This window comes from Peromyscus maniculatus, chromosome 1 (assembly GCF_049852395.1).
Source record: "Peromyscus maniculatus bairdii isolate BWxNUB_F1_BW_parent chromosome 1, HU_Pman_BW_mat_3.1, whole genome shotgun sequence".
In the NCBI taxonomy this organism is placed as follows: Eukaryota; Metazoa; Chordata; class Mammalia; order Rodentia; family Cricetidae; genus Peromyscus; species Peromyscus maniculatus.
Genome location: NC_134852.1, coordinates 146,838,762 through 146,854,680, shown reverse-complemented (window position 1 = coordinate 146,854,680; position 15,919 = coordinate 146,838,762). Strand labels below are relative to the sequence as shown.

The following is a 15,919-nucleotide window of genomic DNA, read 5'->3' as shown; positions in this document are numbered from 1 at the left end:
CATACACAGAGTCTTTTCCTAAGAAGTCCCTTCTGATCAAGGGCTTCAGACGTTCTGTGTCCCATGGCATTCTCAGTGTTGACTCTTGTGCCTATTGGGGGCTCTTGGGCCTGGGTGCTGATCCACACTCTCAGATGGAGTTCCCAGCAGACAATCCAGCTCTCCCAAACAGAAATCCTGCCTTCTCTCATACAAACTCTTCTTTGTTTCCTCCCCTTCTGGAAGTCAAAGTTAGTGTTTTTTGCTCAAGCCTAAGACCTGGGTGCACCTTTGGCTTGCTTCATATCCCACCCATAGTCAGGCTCACTTGCTTCCTTTAGCCTTGTACCATCAACCTGATGTTGGCCACTCATTCTCGAGACTTCAAAGAACCTTCGAAACACCCAACACCCTCTCCTTCCCAATGGCCCCTTGTTGCCACTGTGGCTAGAGAAACCTGTCCTGGCACACTGCATGTCCTGTGAACTCTTACTCCACTCCTCCTCCAGTCCCATGAAGATTTCAGGGTCTCCTTCTGCCCATCCCTGGCCTAGGCTGCCTCCCTGTGGCTCACCATGCTCCTACCTGGAGACCACACCTCTGTCCTTCACAGACATCATGCTTTACATCAAGTTCTGTTGATGCTTCTCGTGCTCACTCTGGGGAGGTTGTCAGGGCTGGTTCCTCCTCCTCACTCAGTCTCAGACAAGCATCTCCCAAGCAGGGTCCTCCCAAGCATCCTATCTGAAATCAGAACCCTGACCACTTGGCCTCTGCTTTTCTTCTTTTTGTTCTTGTTGGTGGATAGTCATTAATCATTGTCCACATGGTGGGTTATAAATGCATTTTCATTTAAGGACATCGTGCACTTTGACCATATTCACTCTCCTGGGCACGCTTATCCCCCATCCCCTCTTGCTAGTTCCCCTTTCCCCAAGACAGCACGACTTCTGTTTTTATGTCATATGTGCATGGGACTTGCAGCACACCAAAGCAGATGGGACCACCACTGGGGAAGAGACCTGAAGGGGAAAAAGTGAGGAAAGACAGATACGTGATGGAAGAGCAGAAGAGGGGTCCAGTTAGGGAGAAGAAGGGGGCAGGCAAGAGGGGAGCGAGGAGTCAGGGAGGTTATCAACTAAACAACCAGTCACCAAGACGCCATACCAACTCCAGTGCCGTCGGGTGAGTGGATAAAGGAAATGTGGTAGGTGTGCACAGCTGAGTGGGATTCTGTCATGATGAAGGGTAGAGTCCTACTTTTACATGCATTAATTCCCTCAGGGGGCATCATGTGTTAAGTGAAATGAGCCAGGGACAGAATCCCAGCAGTTCGGGAGCCACTCGGATGCCAGAGGAGCCTATGGAGGAGCTGAGGACAGAATGGTGGTAACCAGGGTGAGCAGGGCAGGGTCTGTCAATGGGACAGGGCTACCATTGGGAAGAAGTAAGTCGTGTCTCCTCAGGTCACCACAGCTGTTAGCAATGTATTACACACTTCAAATAGCCAGAAAAGAGGGGTCTCAACTTTCTCCAAGTAAAGAAATGATAGAACATTTTCAAGGTAGCGGGTCGGCCAATCATTCTGATTTCCTAAGTGTCATCTATCCACAGATTGAAACGTTTTCTGTTCAATGTTCTATTCAACCATATGGTGTGGTTGTTTGTGCCTGTAATTCTAGCACCAAAGAGGGTGGGGCAGGATAGAGTTTGAGGCCAGCCTGAGATACACTATGAGTTCCTGGGCAACCTGGTCAATATATGAAACACTGTCTAAAAAAATCAGGCTGGGGATGGGCTCATTTAGTAGAGTGTTTTCCTAGCATACACGACACCTTGAGTTCCATCCCCAGCACTTGCAAAAACTGGGTAGAGTGGCATATACCAGTGATCCAAGCACTTGAGAGGTAGAGATAGGAGGTTCAGAAGTTCAGGTCATGTTCAACTGTATTGTGAGTTCAAGACCATCCTGAGATATATAAGACCTCTGTCTTTGAGAGAGGGAGGGAGGGAGGGAGAGAGAGAGAGAGAGAGAGAGAGAGAGAGAGAGAGAGAGAGAGGCATTATGAATGATATTTTAAAAGAAAGGAAGAAGATATTAGCTTTACTTTTAAAAATTAATATAAAATGAATCATCCCATCATACTCCATAAACATGTCAATTATTAAACGTCAAAAGAGTAACAATGATGGGAAGGTTACTACAGAAACCAACCTACCTGAAAGCTGAAGGTGTGACTAGTACTACACAGCTTGATTAGTATGAGAGAGTCCCTGGGATTCATCCCCAGAAACAAAGAACAGCTTAAATAAATAAAATATATCCTAGTAAAAGAAACTCATGGATCTCTATGAATTCACAAGCCAAGACACTGTGTCCTTTACTGCTCAAACTCAGGACCAAGAGTCAGCCCCGGCATGAAATCATTAGTAATAGCAGCAGGATGCATACTGCAGTGAGACTTCCCATTGCCACTGAATTGTGCACTTGAAAGTGGTGACATCTTCCATAAGTCATATACATATATGCATGCAATAACAATTAATGAAAAAAGAAGCCCTGAATTTGAAAGGGAGCAATTAGGGCTATATGGGAGGGGTTAGAGGGAAGAAGGGGGAGGAGAAATGTTGTAATTATATTAATCACAAAAAAAAAAACCCCAAAATTTATGACAGCTTGAACACATCCCTTGCAAGCTCAACTGGGACCAAACCTCATTATGGAGAAGGAAGGTAGGCACAAAGTCCGACCTAGCTGAGGAGCTATTAGCAACTGATAGCAGCTAGAAGGGTGAGTCAGCTTACCTTGAGAGTGTAGTCCCTGGTGGGTTGCCCATGCTCAGAGCAGTGGTTCTCAACCTGTGGGTTGTGACCCCTTTGGGAGGGTTGAATATCAGATATCCTGCCTATTAGATATTTAAGTTACAATTCATAACAATAGCAAAGTTACAGTTCTGAAGTAGAATGAAATAACTGTATGGTTGGTGGGGTCACCACAATATGAGGAACTTCACTAAAGGGTCACGGCATTAGGAAGGTTGGGCACCACTGTTCCGGTTGAAGGTCACACATCCGAGGACATACAGGTGGCACAAATTGGTATTGATGGACAGAAGAGAAAGAGGAAGACACAAAGTCAGGTGGCAGGGAGGGGGGTGGTGGACCTGGGTGGGGTTGGGGGAGGAGTGAATATGACCAAAGTACACGGCGGGGGGGGGGGGGGGGGGGGGGGACAAACTTCTCAAGGAACTAAAACAAAATTAAAAGCTTTGATTCGACTACCAAATGTTATGATGCTACATTAGAGCAATGTTGTTGCATACTTTTGATCGTAGTCACTCCTCCCCCCACCTCCTGGAGGACGTCTGGTGGGGGGGGAGGCGAAAGCTGATAGTGGTCAGAAGAGTGTCTGAGGGCAGTGACGGTGGCCTCAAGGTGCCAATAAGCTGGTGGTGAAACCAAGAGAGAAGGCAATATGGAAGCTGGGGTTGTACCCTCTGCGCTGGGGCCTTTCCCAAGACAAGGGCAAGTGAACACTGGCATGAGGCTGGGTGTTCAAGTCTACCTCAGGCCGCACAGAGGTCTTCACGCTTACGTTTGAGAGGTTTGCCACACTGTTGAGGGATGACACCGTTAGCGCCCATAGATTTCGCTGGAACCTAAAGCTTCATAACAATGTCTCCCAAGCCAGCGGGAGTATATGCAGGTTGCTTGATAGATTATGGTGTCATCTTATGCTTCTTAGTGGTACCAGGGTACGAGAACAAAATGCCCTGCCGACTGGGAAAGAAACAATCAGGGCTAAGCATGCACAGCCTGCAGCTGAGACCATGGCTGGCGGGGCCATCCCCTCCTCCTGCCATCTGCTCACTGCTACATCTTCCCGCCCTCACTGCTCTGTCCTGAAGTTCCTATAGATGTCTTTGAAGCGGGGGAGGGGATAGGGGCACGGGGAGCCAAGAGCTCTTAAGTTATTCTTAATTTGTTTTTCACATACTTAAAAAATGTCGAGAGTTGAACACACTGCAGTTTTAGAGAGAGTTCTGCACAGTCCCAGTGGGCATAAGATTAAAACCGGCAGTTGGTCTCTTGTGCTAAGTAGCAAAGAGAAGACTTTCCCAAGGATATTTTTCATGTTCACAGCAGTTTTCCCATTTAGAAACACAGAGCACAGACTTAAAACAGCAATCAGAAAATAAGCAAAGTTACAGGTGACGGAGAAACCAGGATAATTCATGAGTTTCATAAGAGACACAATTAGAATTCTTCCCTCTAGCCACAGCCCTGCACTACCAGAGACAGAGAACTCTGCAGACCTGGTGTTTCCCATCTGCATATGATCCTTCCCAAATTGGGTTAAAACTGGGACATCTACTCAGATGGCTGGGAGAAATATCTCAAAAAATGAGTCATGTTTGAGCTTGGAATATGGCTGTGCCTAGCTAGGTGCATCTGGAAAATGCTAGATTTTTCAGTTGGCTGAACAGCGCAGCCATGTATAGTGGACTTTGATGGCAGACCAAGAGCTTGGCTCAGTGTGTATTTGTCAGAAAAATACTGGGCTTTCCATTAAATTGGATGTTGAAATCATTGAAGTTTTTAATCATGGCAGTGTCTATTTTTTCTGTGTGTGTGTGTGTGTGTGTGTGTGCGTGTGTGTATGTGTGTGTGTGTCTACTGGTTGAGACCAGAGGATGATGTTAGGATATTGTTTTTTAATTGCTTCTCTACCTTCTTTTTTTGAGACAGGCTCTCTCATTGGCTTGCTGCTCACCCTTTGGGCTAGACTGACTGACTAGCCAGTGAGTTCTGAGAATCCACCTGTCTCTGCCCCCTGCATTTGGGTTATTTCACCTTGGCTCTTAAGTGGGTGGTGGAGATTTGAACTCAGGTATTCACGTAGTATTTTACCCACTGAACCCACCCATCCTTTTCTTTCTTTCTTTCTTTTTTTTTTTTTTTTTACATTTAATTCAAAATAGGTATTCAGGAGTCTGCTCACCTCTGTTCTCTGCCTGCCCTGTTGGGGGTGGGTGTCTGCTGGGCATTTGCTGCTGGTATGCCTTCCTTGGTTCTTGAAATGTTACTTGAAAAGCTGAAACCTTGTATGCAAATGTATTCAACACTTCCGACAGGCTTCCTTTAGCGCCGGGAGGCTGTGTGAGGGTTTTCTCTATGTCACAAGTCAAAAGAGCCAGCTAATCAAGGGCTTTTCATTTAGGAAAAAGAGATTGCTGCAGAAGGCAGAGAAGGGTTGAGATCAAAGGGCAGAGGCACTCATTTACAGCGTGTTTTCATGGCTCAAACCGCCTCACATGATCCGTGGCATTTGGCCACAATGGAGAGAATTTGGAGAGCGAGCGAGGTCAGGTGGGAGTCTTGGGAGAAAAACAGAGAAATACCATAAAATCTGTGCAGTTAAGCAGAAAAGTCAGCATCTGCCAGCTTTTTGTTTTCTCTCTCTCTTTTTTTTATTCATAGGAAACTGTGTGTGCACATGTGTGCACATGTGTGTGTGTGCATGTGTGTGTGCGTTTGCATGTGTGCGTGTGTGTGCGCGTGTGTGTGTGTGTGTGTGTGTGTGTGTGTGTGTGTGTGTCTTCAGCAGCTCTGGAAGTGAGAAGAGAGACAGAAAACAAACAGAAGCCCTCACAAGGGAGCTGGGGAATAGCTCATTTAAACAAAGCACCTCTTCATATGCACAGATGTGAGTAGACAGGAGCCTTCATCTCAAGGTGAAATTGTTTTTAATTGTTTTGTTGTTGTTTTGTTTTGTTGCCCCTCTGTGAATCCTGGGCTAAAGAAGAGGGACAGCCCAACTGGTGAGAAGCCACTCAACATGGGAAGGTCACCCTTTCATAGCGTCCAACTTGGAAGAGACTCTAGGACACAGTCCTTAAGGACCATCGAGCCCCCACTCAGGTGTGTACTGTAAGTCTAGCCTGGCGCTGGCCTCTCTTTCCTCCTCAGCTGGTAGCCAGGCATCCTTGCTGTAGTTATTCGTGCTCCTCTCATTCTTGACCCCATCTGTGCTGACAAAGGCCCTCTCCTCCAGCCATGCCAAGTCGGGCTCCTTGTAGCCCTATTTGATCAGGCCTTCCCTCCGTCCTCGTGGGGTTCAGTTTGCATAGGAATCCTGCCAAGTCAGGTAGCAAAGATCTCCCACCCTTGCTGTCTGAGAACCCTTGTTATCTTGTCCCCTTGCCCTGCTTCATTTTGTTATGTCAGTCTGCTGGAGCCCCTTATCCATCCTTGACATGTCTTCTTTGCAGGCATTCATTCACTGATCCATACCTACTCTTTGGTGATAAATACCCCTCCCTGCCATATGTCCTTTGGCATCAATGGTGAGTCCTAACCCAGCATCCTGTTCCTTCCTAGCTTCCCCTGAATGAAGTCCAACTTAACTGTCTTTCACAAGGGCTTGGATGAACGTTTTCATCAACAGTGCTCCTGCATACATTTCTTCTTCTTAGGCTGACACCAGCCATATTAGAAAACCTTACCACTCTTCAGAAGAACTTTCCCAGAAGCAGCTTCTGAGATACCTAGAGTTTGACCCTCAGCATTTGGCATATAGAATCAGGGGACTCACCTCAGCCCAGACACCTTTCAGGTACCCACTGTTGACCTCTGCTCTGCCCTTTCTGTAGAGTACAGGGGCCACAAATGCCCTGTCCAACATCCATTTCTCACCCCTTCTTTTCTTTCTTCCTTTAGCCATTTGATTCTGCTTCCAGCTCTTTCCTCACATTGATCTCTCTCTTAACGAGCATTGCAGTCGAGTTGTGAAGGGCTGGGAATGTACCTCCAGTGCCACTTTGAGATAATTTCCTAGATGGTTTCCATCACCAGCCATAAATATTGCTGTTTAATCTTTCTAATTTTAATTGAAAATTAATGTATGTACAAGCCAGAAGAAAAAGAAGTAAATCAGCAAGAGTGAAGAGTAAAGCACATGAATCAGAGGGTAAAAGATGCTACGCACATGGGAGGGGGGAAGGGGAAGAGTCCTCAAGCCCAACAACAGAACTAGAAGTGATAGGAAGACAGACAGACAAACTCTAGGGTCAAAAGGTGACTCTGGCTCCTGGAGACCTGCTCTTGTTTGTCCTTCTTGAGCATCTTGATCTATACCTCGTGAGCATCTGTGTTCCGCTCACTTGTATACACTGGTCACCTTGCAGTAGCTAGGTGCAAGCTTACCTCTGAGCTCTTTCAATCTGAGAACATATCTGCTGCCTACCCCGTTGAGTGGGATTGCTCTGCTCCATTAGATCTCTCTCTCTCTCTCTCTCTCTCTCTCTCTCTCTCTCTCTCTCTCTCTCTCTCTCTCTCCTGGCGTACCTTCAGGTGTTCTCTTCAAAAGATAAAGCAAAGGGCAGAAGGGGGTACTGTGGCAACTCCCACACTGCTCTGTCTCTTTCACAGTTTCTGCAGCCTCCTGCTCTGGTCTTCCTTATATTTCCTGTGAGTTATTGTTACTACTACCTTCATTTTGTATGCATTTTGGAGGTAATTTCCTAAATGGTTTCTGCCACCAGTCATAAATATTACGGACTAATCTTTATCATTTTAATTGAAAAATTAATATATGCACAAGCAAAGAAGAAGTGAAACCCAGCAGAGGGCATATCCATACCCAAATCTCTAAGAAGTCATCTGTTGCTTTCATTCTCTGTTCAGCACTTTCTGGAAGACACCCTACTTTCTGGATAAAGCGAAGAGGTCACTTAGTTCTCTAGAGAGTCTAATTGTGGATAGCTAAGTCCTCCAAGTATTGTACCCTGACCCTGGAATAAGAGAGCTAGGATTTCCTAGCTCTTAAAATGGCATAAATTTATCTCTTTTGCTTTCCTCCAGTTTGCCTTTTTGCAATAACCCAGAGTCTAGGGCCTGTCATACCTTCTCTGGCCATTCTGCGCCACCTCTTCTTATTCTAGTTCCAACCACATTTGTCTTAAGTGGCTTAGCTTTGCTCAAGAAGCAATTGCTGCCCCTGCTTGCTGTAGGCAAGAAAGGTAACTTTCCTCTTCTACATCCAGTGGCATAAGTCACATGTAAAGTTCCCAGCACTTGTACAGTAAGCCAGCTGGTGACTGGAATCCTGTCTGTACAGCACCTACCTAAGCATGGGCACACTTAGCACCCAATCTTTCATTTTATAGTGAGTACATTAATGAATTTTCTTACAGATGCAACAAAATACTTGCAGAAGCAACTTAAGGAAGGAAGGGTTTTATTTGGCTCACAGTTTGAAAGGACACTGCCTGTTATTGCTAGAAAGGTATGACTACAAAAGCATGAGGCAGCTGGGTACATTATATCCATAGTCAGGAATCAGAGCAGGATGAATGTTGGTGCTCTGGTTCCTTCCCTCCCCTCTCCTCCCCTCCCCTTTCCTTCCCTTCCCTTTCCTCTTCTTCAGTCTGGGCAACTAATACAAGAGATGGTGCCATTCAAATTCAGGGTGGGTCTTAGTTCCTCAGTCAACAGCCTCTGTCAACAGCCTCAAAGACACCCCCTCCCAATAGTGTATCTCCTAGGTGACTCCAAGTCCAATCAAGTTGACAGTGAAGACGAATCATCATGGTGGGTAAATGAAACCTCCATCATTCAATGAAATGAAGTGACCTGAGACTGGATCCCATGACTGCCATGGAGACAGCTTTTGGTATCAGATTCTGGCAGAATAGAACTCAGTGAGGATCATGGAATAGAAGGCGGAAGGGGCAGGAGAATGGCATTTATTTCAATGACCCCCCCCCCCAGGGGAAGTAAACAGAGAATAACATAAAAGGATGTGCTTTATTTATTTATTTTGTCAGCCATACCCTAGAAGAAATGAGGAAATGGTCAACATCTACTTGGACTTTCAAATCCTTTTACCAAACCAAGTGTTGGGGTGAGCTGAACAAACAATACCCTAAGGATCTGTGCTTTGACAAGCTGAAGGGCTGAGTAGCTGCTTCAGAGTTAAGGTTCCTCTGACCTTAACTCGTTTCCCTGCCAGGGAACTAGGCTCTCTGAAAGTCCCTTATCTCACCAAAAAACAGACATGCCATGGTCCTGACCCTTCTCTGGGAATCTCAGCAAAGATCACAAAAGAAGAAAGATGATTGAGCAAGATCTCACCCCAAGACCTTTGTCCTCAGAAATAGAGCCATTTTGCTAGGAAGGAAGCTGGGAGAGGTTACCTGGCGGAATCCCATATTCACAGCAGGACATCTTAATTCCCTTCCTCCTTCCTCTGTTCCTCATTGCAACCATCTGGGGCATCCTGCCTCTCTAGCTGTTCCTCTTTGCAACTCAGGGTGATTTCTGAACCCCACTGCCTGGCCCTCCAGGGCATGCCACTTTGTATCTGGGCTCAGGAGCCTCTTCTGTACCTTTTTCTCCCATGAATGTGCCCACCTACTCCTCTCAGCAAATCTTTGGAGAATGAGCAGGAACCTTTGGTGTGATGTGGTGTGCCGTGGCTTCTGAGAGCCACCAATCCATTGTAGTGATCCTGCAGCTGTGAAGGAGCAGGGTCGGGAAGAAGCACTGGAGGCTGGAAGGATGGAAGCTCTTGCTTCTCTCTGATCTGCTGACCCAATCAGTTGTGGGAGAAATGTCAGAAGCACCTGTGGTCACTCTCGAAGCCTTGGAGTCTAAGGTATGGCTCAGGGAACAAGGAGGTAGATGGAATGTAAAGATCATGCAAGCCAGAGAGGCTGAGGAGGCTATTGCAAAACAGCAACTTCTGGACATGACATGCGAAGGCATTCATGAGCTGCCTGCAGCTGAGGTTACCTGCACAAGTCCTTCACCCAAAGGGTCCCTCAGCCTTTCATCATGGGAGGGAGAGGAGTCTTAAGGCTCCACTGCTCCTTGGGGAACTATTGACAAGCTAGTGGTGGCTGGAGAATCAGGTGTTACTTTGTTCAATGGTGTAGGCACTGCTAATTGCCCATGCTCCAGGAAATAACCTCCTGTCCATGCCCATGCAGGCAAGCCCACTTAAACTCAGTGGGTCACACACATATGAAGGACTTACAGGGAAGGGTGATGTTATTTGGGAAGAAGAAGGGTTCAGTGACAGAAGGGGGGATGAGACAAAGGAAGAGAGTGGAAAAGACTACAAGTCACTATGAACACAGACAAAACTATCAATAAGACAAAACTATCAATATGGCTTTTCAAACACTGGGGGTGAAATCAACCTGGGGCGGGGACCATTTGCTCAGGGTTCTTTTGATTTTGGGCTAATGGTGAGTGAGAGTAGTTTTGCCCTCATTACACTTCGAGCCCCAAGAAAATGCTGGCCCTCAAGAAGAATGAGGCAGGGTGGAGGACTGAAGACGGCGGAGGAAGAAGCGGGAAGAGGGGCCTCTCTGCTCCTCGACCTACTTAGTAGATTTAGCAGAACCACCATAGTGAACTCTCTAGTATGCCCTCCAGTATGGCCCCTGGGTCTGCAGAGGGCAGCACACTACCCAGCCACCTCTGGAAGCCCAAGCCTATAGCTTATCACTTCCCAGGGCAGTCTTTAGGGAATGCTGGGTCTTGTAGGCTCAATGTCACCTTGTCAGGAACACCCCCTTCAAACAGGGCTTTGTGGAAGATTCTGGATTCCGAAGATCCATTACAGGTAGAGGGCTACAGACTCGATTTGCAGCCCTCCAATCCATACCCATCTACCCTGCATCTCCCCTCTGCCATGACCACCCCCCATAAGACACAAGATGCTCTGCATGCCTCCAGTGTTCTTTCCAGTCATGTCTGGTCAGTGTGGCCACTTGGCAAAGTGTTTCAGGGCTGGGGCCAAGATGCCGAGTACAAGTCCACGTGCTCTGAAAATCCCAACCTTTAAAATCCTCTCTGAGATGGGGATTTAATTAAACGCTGTGTGCTTGAAACTGGTTCAAATTAGTTTATCCATTTCTGACTGTTGTTTCCCACGTGAGCACATGCACTAACAATGTGGAGTGTACTGTGCTTCTAGCATGCTAAAATAAAATACTCTTATGCTATTTAGGATTTTTAAAAAAAGTAAATAAATGGAATGACTGCCCTTAAATTGGTAAACCAATTCCAGCCACCATAAAGTCTTAAAAAGCCAGGCGTCTTCTAAAACTCCTTTATGGGCACACATGGAGAAACTGCTGCAAATGTTATTGTTTGTGAATAAAATGTAAATTAGGGCTTTTGTGTTCACCTGTGAGTTTTTCTCCAAAGCCAGTGATCGCATTTGAAAACTGCAATTCTCAACAGAAAGAGAAAAGTTCAGTGCTGATTGCTGGATATTTGGACCTCCCAGTGCAAACATTAACTGGCTGAGAGGCCCTCTGGAATGTAATGAAGGGAACAATGTTGGGCTAAGAGCCAAAGCCCGCAACACTGGCGCCTGGAACCGAGGGATTTGCCTCCTGGTAATAGGAGCTGAGCGCGGCCCGGCACTTCTGTTAGACTGGAAATGACATACTGTGATCCTTGACTTAGCCAAAGGGATTTTAAATGGAGGGGAGAGCTGGCAAGACACAATCTCCTGCACTTTTCAGTGTTTTCTAAAACAAGCAGAGGAAATTGGGAGAAAAGAACGGGTCTATTACATCGGATCCAGTTTGGGTTGAGAGTGGAGCTTTTTAACTGCTGTTATTATTATTTTTTTTTCCGGTTCTTTCTCATCGTGCCCCACCACCCAGCAAGCACAGACATAAAGCAGAAACTCGAGCCGGCTTTCATTCAAGCGGAAGGGCACCCCAACATCGCGTTATTGACAGGAGTTCTGAAAACCCTGACAGCTGCAGAAATTGTGCTGTTGAAGCCCAATTCCCCGGAGTTGGGAATAATATACTGATGGTATTAATTCTGTTTGGAATTGTTAAAATAAGAAAAGGTTACAGGGCTGGGGAAGGACCTGCCTTTTCTTCCTGCGAACAAAGGCATACCTTGTGTCTTCCCTGGTGTCCTTGGAATGTCATTTCCAACCTTCTGAAACTGTATCTGATTATCCATGTGGCAATTAATCATAATTAAGCAGGCCTGAGGTTTGGAGAGGTACAAAGGAGGTGGCTAAGAGCTGGCTGGCTCTGGTTCTTAACAGCCCCCTTCTGCCATTGGCCCGGGCAACCTCTGCTCCAGGAGCCTGAAGAAAAGGTGGCACGGGGAAGTGGGGTGTGAGGGACCCCGAGCACAAAATTTCCAGGGGGTGGGATGTGCAGGGCAGCCCACAAGCTTCCTTCTCGTCCCTTCCCTGGCGATCGCCATTCCCTCCAGGTTCCAGCGTGCTGGAAGCCAGGTAACGAATTCCTTTTTTAATGCCAAGTGATTTGGAGCCATTCATACAAGCCAGATTTTTCCCATTTATTACAGGAAAACATTCAATCATTATATGCTGGCACGGGATCAGGGGCACATGGAATTCTCTTCTGCCTGCTCCACCCCCAATGAGCATTTTAAAAGCTTAGCAAGCCCAGAATGCCGTCTTATTAAAAATTTTTATATATTTATAATTAAAATACAGGGCTGGCATTCGAATCGTTTTACCAGATGTAATCGGACACGCAAGGCTTTCCCGAGTCCAGGTCAGGCGAGAAACAATGGCCGCTTTAACTCTAGCCTCGGCTCGGGTTTCTGTTTGCACATGGGCCCAATTTGTACCATTTATGATTAGGTTTAAGTGAGTTGATGTGCGATTTACTTAGGAGAATTGCCATTTCAGAATATATTACGATAGTCCCCATACAGCCGTGTGGCCCAAGCTTGTCCTGCCTACAATCGGACTTTTGCTTTGCTAAGCCTGGACTTTCTTCACGGCAGCCAGCCCCTGCCCTCAGGCTTGGCTTTCCCTCTGCATATAAAGTATTGGGCCATCGTTTGAACAGGCGGTTCTGTGGCACTAATGGCAGACCCCGAGACTTAGGTGTGCAGGGTCAGCACAGAGAAGTGATGTCCTATCCGAGACCCCAGGCTTGCTAAGCCTGAACCCTCTCTTGATCCACACAGTAGGCACAGTCCCAAGAGAGCCCTCGTCTTCAAGGCTTTGGGGAACATGACCTACTATCGTGCAGGAGAAAGGAAGGCCCATCCCAGAGGTTAAGGGGTCGGCTTACCACAACCTTTCCACTGTCCTCGATGGCACATTGAACTGGGGGAGCCTTTTAATATCACAGTGTAAACAGGTAGCAAGTGTCCTGCTCTGCCTTGGTAATAAGCAAGTCAGCTGTGTTAAATTTTACTCTAAGAGGCAATGAGCCTCAAACTCTGTCCCTAGAAGGTACATCTCTACCACAAGGAGTGAGCATCCCTATATCCAATGCCCCTCTGTTAGAAGAGTCCTTTCTCCAGGACTCCAGGACCCACCCCCATCACGTCTAGTGTCCCCTGGTTCTCTGCCTGCACTGGTGTACAGAAGTTTCATAGGCCAGTGTGTAAAGGCCTTCTGGTCTGGGTGCCAATACTCAAGATGTTCTGGGGCAGTCATTATCCCTGTCTTCCAAAGATGCACAGCTCATGCCTTCAGAGACCCCCTGGGCATATTCTTCATGCTCCAAATCTGGAAGCAGCTGTGACCTTCCCCTGGATTTCTAAACTCTTCATCTGACCTTGACCTCTAGGGGTGGCTAAACTTCATCTTGGCTTTTGTAGATATTTCTAGAAGGATATTCAAATGTTTTTTCTTTTATCTGATGAGGTAAAGGTGGGTGCCCTTATCCCAACTGGCTGGCAGACTGCACATTGCTTTTGTCCAAAGGTTTGCTCAGGCCAACTATGAAAGGTGGTTTGGGGGATCTCAAAGAACTGTTCTTAGTTATTCCACAGTAGGTCACCTGTCCTTGGTAGGTTAGGAGTCTGTGGAACTTAGAGGTCACATTTCACTGGCTCGCCTTGTGTCTTCAAGCTAGGCCATGATGATTAAAAAGGACAGATGCCAGGTGCTACCTCCTTTGTCTGCCAATGCCTTCCTCTCCCGACAAATCCACACCTGAGCTGACCTCATAACATGCAGTTTCCCTTGCCCCCTTTCCCACTTTCCAGCCCATTACCCTCCTCACACGGTGGGCACAGGGCGCCTTCTGGGGAAATGGCATATACTGCCCAGAGAGGTGGGTATCAGGGCTCAGGAACTTGAACCCTGCTCTCACTGGAGGAAAGCGCTGCTCTCACACTATCACTTCTTCCCTTTTGCCTCCGGTGTGACACATGACCAGCAGCTGGAAATCCCATAAAGAGAAATTAATAACAGTAATTCCAAATGCTTTCCAAGAGAAACAGTTGTGAGAGGAGAAAGAGAAAACAGACACCTGACTCATCCCCAGGGCTCCTCCTACTTCCCAAGTCTGCGAGGATAATCACAGTCTGAAGAACAGATAAGATAAACAATGGAAAGGATGGAGAGAGTCGTAGGGTTTTTAAAAGGGGCTTGGGGACCTGGTTATTACCACAGTCCTGTGGGAACCAAACTGTTCCATTGTGGATTTAATAGCAAGCACTATACAAAGGCTTGCCCTAAGAGATGGTTTGAATGAGAAACGGCCCTGCATTTGAACACTTGCCTCCCAGTTGGTGGTGCTGTTGGGGAGGTTTAGAAAGTACAGCTTAGTTGTAGGAAGTACATCTACTGGAGGTGGGCTTGGAGTGTTTACAGCCTCACCCCAATTCCTATTTGTTCTCTCTGCCTCATGCTTGTGGTTAAGATGTGACCTCTCGGAATCCTGCTTAGCGGCCATGCCTGCTGCCTGCTGCCTGCTACCATACCTCCCAGCCATGATGTAATACTCTATTCCTCTGGAACCATGAGGAAAAAAAAAAAACCTCTTTTTACATAAGCACCTTTGGTCACAGCAACAGAAAAGTAACTAATAGACCCTACCAGGGTCATGTGCTTGGAAGGCTAGGCACACAGAACCAGGGACTGCAGGTTCCTATGCCTTGTATCCTGAGAATGAACAACCAGGTGTGAGTGAAGAGATGTTACAAGCGATGAGTGGCAAGCCATGAATAAACGTGCCCTAGGCTACTTTGTGCTTGACCCCAGGGAGCAGCCTCTAAACGTAACAGAGGATCCCAGGATCCTGCTATGAGTCAAAGTTCCCTTAACTTATAACTGAGGACGAGCCAGGAGGGAAGCAGTTGCTATTGTGTTGTGGAATATTACTTTAACTAGGCAAAGACGTGTTACATTTGTTTATGCCACCGCGTTTGTTTAACTATGTAAAGATGTATTGCTTTGCCTGCCTAAGGCACCTGATTGGTCTGATAAAGAGCTGTCTGGCCAATAGCTAGGCAGTAGAGGGTTAGGTGGGGCTGGTGGGCAGAGGAAAAATGTAGGAGGAAGAGTCTAGGCTTGAGAGAGAAAAGAGAATGAGGGAGAGAGGGACACACCCCGAGTCAGAAGCCAGGCAGCTGCCAGACAGATAGACATGAAGTAGGACATATAGAAAGAAAGAAAGGTAAAAAGCTCTGAGGTAAAACACAGATAAAGAAAAACAGGTTAAAATAAGTTATAAGAGCTAGTGGAACAGGCATAAGCTAAGGCTGAGCATTTATAACTAATAATAACTCTCCATGTCATGATTTGGGAGCGGGTTAGTGACCCAAAAGAAAGCCTGCTACACTATTTTCTCCAATAATATCACTCCCTAAATATGAGAGTCCAGCCTAGTCTAGATGACCCAACCGTTTCCATCCTAGGCTCTCTAGGAGACAGATGTAGAAACAGGGGTCTGGACACGGCCATTGGTTAGCCATTGAGTTCTCTCTATAGCTTGAAAACACGCTTCTCTCAGGCATGGAGACAAGAAAAGTCACCTCTGCTGCCTCTACTGCTGCCTAGATCTTTCTGCCTCTCCTCTCCAGGATGAGAATCAGCACACTCTGTGGAGATCAGGACGGGAGCCAGGAACTCCCCGAAGCTCTGGATTTGGTATGGGAATTATGTGACACTGTCCGGTGT

The 15,919-nt window shown here is 46.8% G+C and overlaps 1 long non-coding RNA gene across 3 annotated transcripts; it reads left to right on the top strand.

Moving 5' to 3' along the window:
- Positions 1 to 4,648: 4,648 nt before the first annotated feature.
- LOC107402531 (uncharacterized) lies at positions 4,649 to 14,949 on the top strand. 3 transcript variants are annotated; one of them, XR_013045744.1, is made up of 7 exons: positions 4,649 to 4,870; positions 5,783 to 5,901; positions 6,252 to 6,326; positions 6,456 to 6,595; positions 8,175 to 8,266; positions 8,526 to 9,637; positions 11,667 to 14,949. It is a non-coding gene; the product is annotated as an uncharacterized LOC107402531 (long non-coding RNA). The 3 variants fall into 3 exon arrangements; XR_013045739.1 differs by lacking the exon at positions 4,649 to 4,870 and adding an exon at positions 5,051 to 5,344; XR_013045738.1 differs by lacking the exon at positions 4,649 to 4,870 and having other exon boundaries at positions 5,526 to 5,901.
- Positions 14,950 to 15,919: the final 970 nt, after the last annotated feature.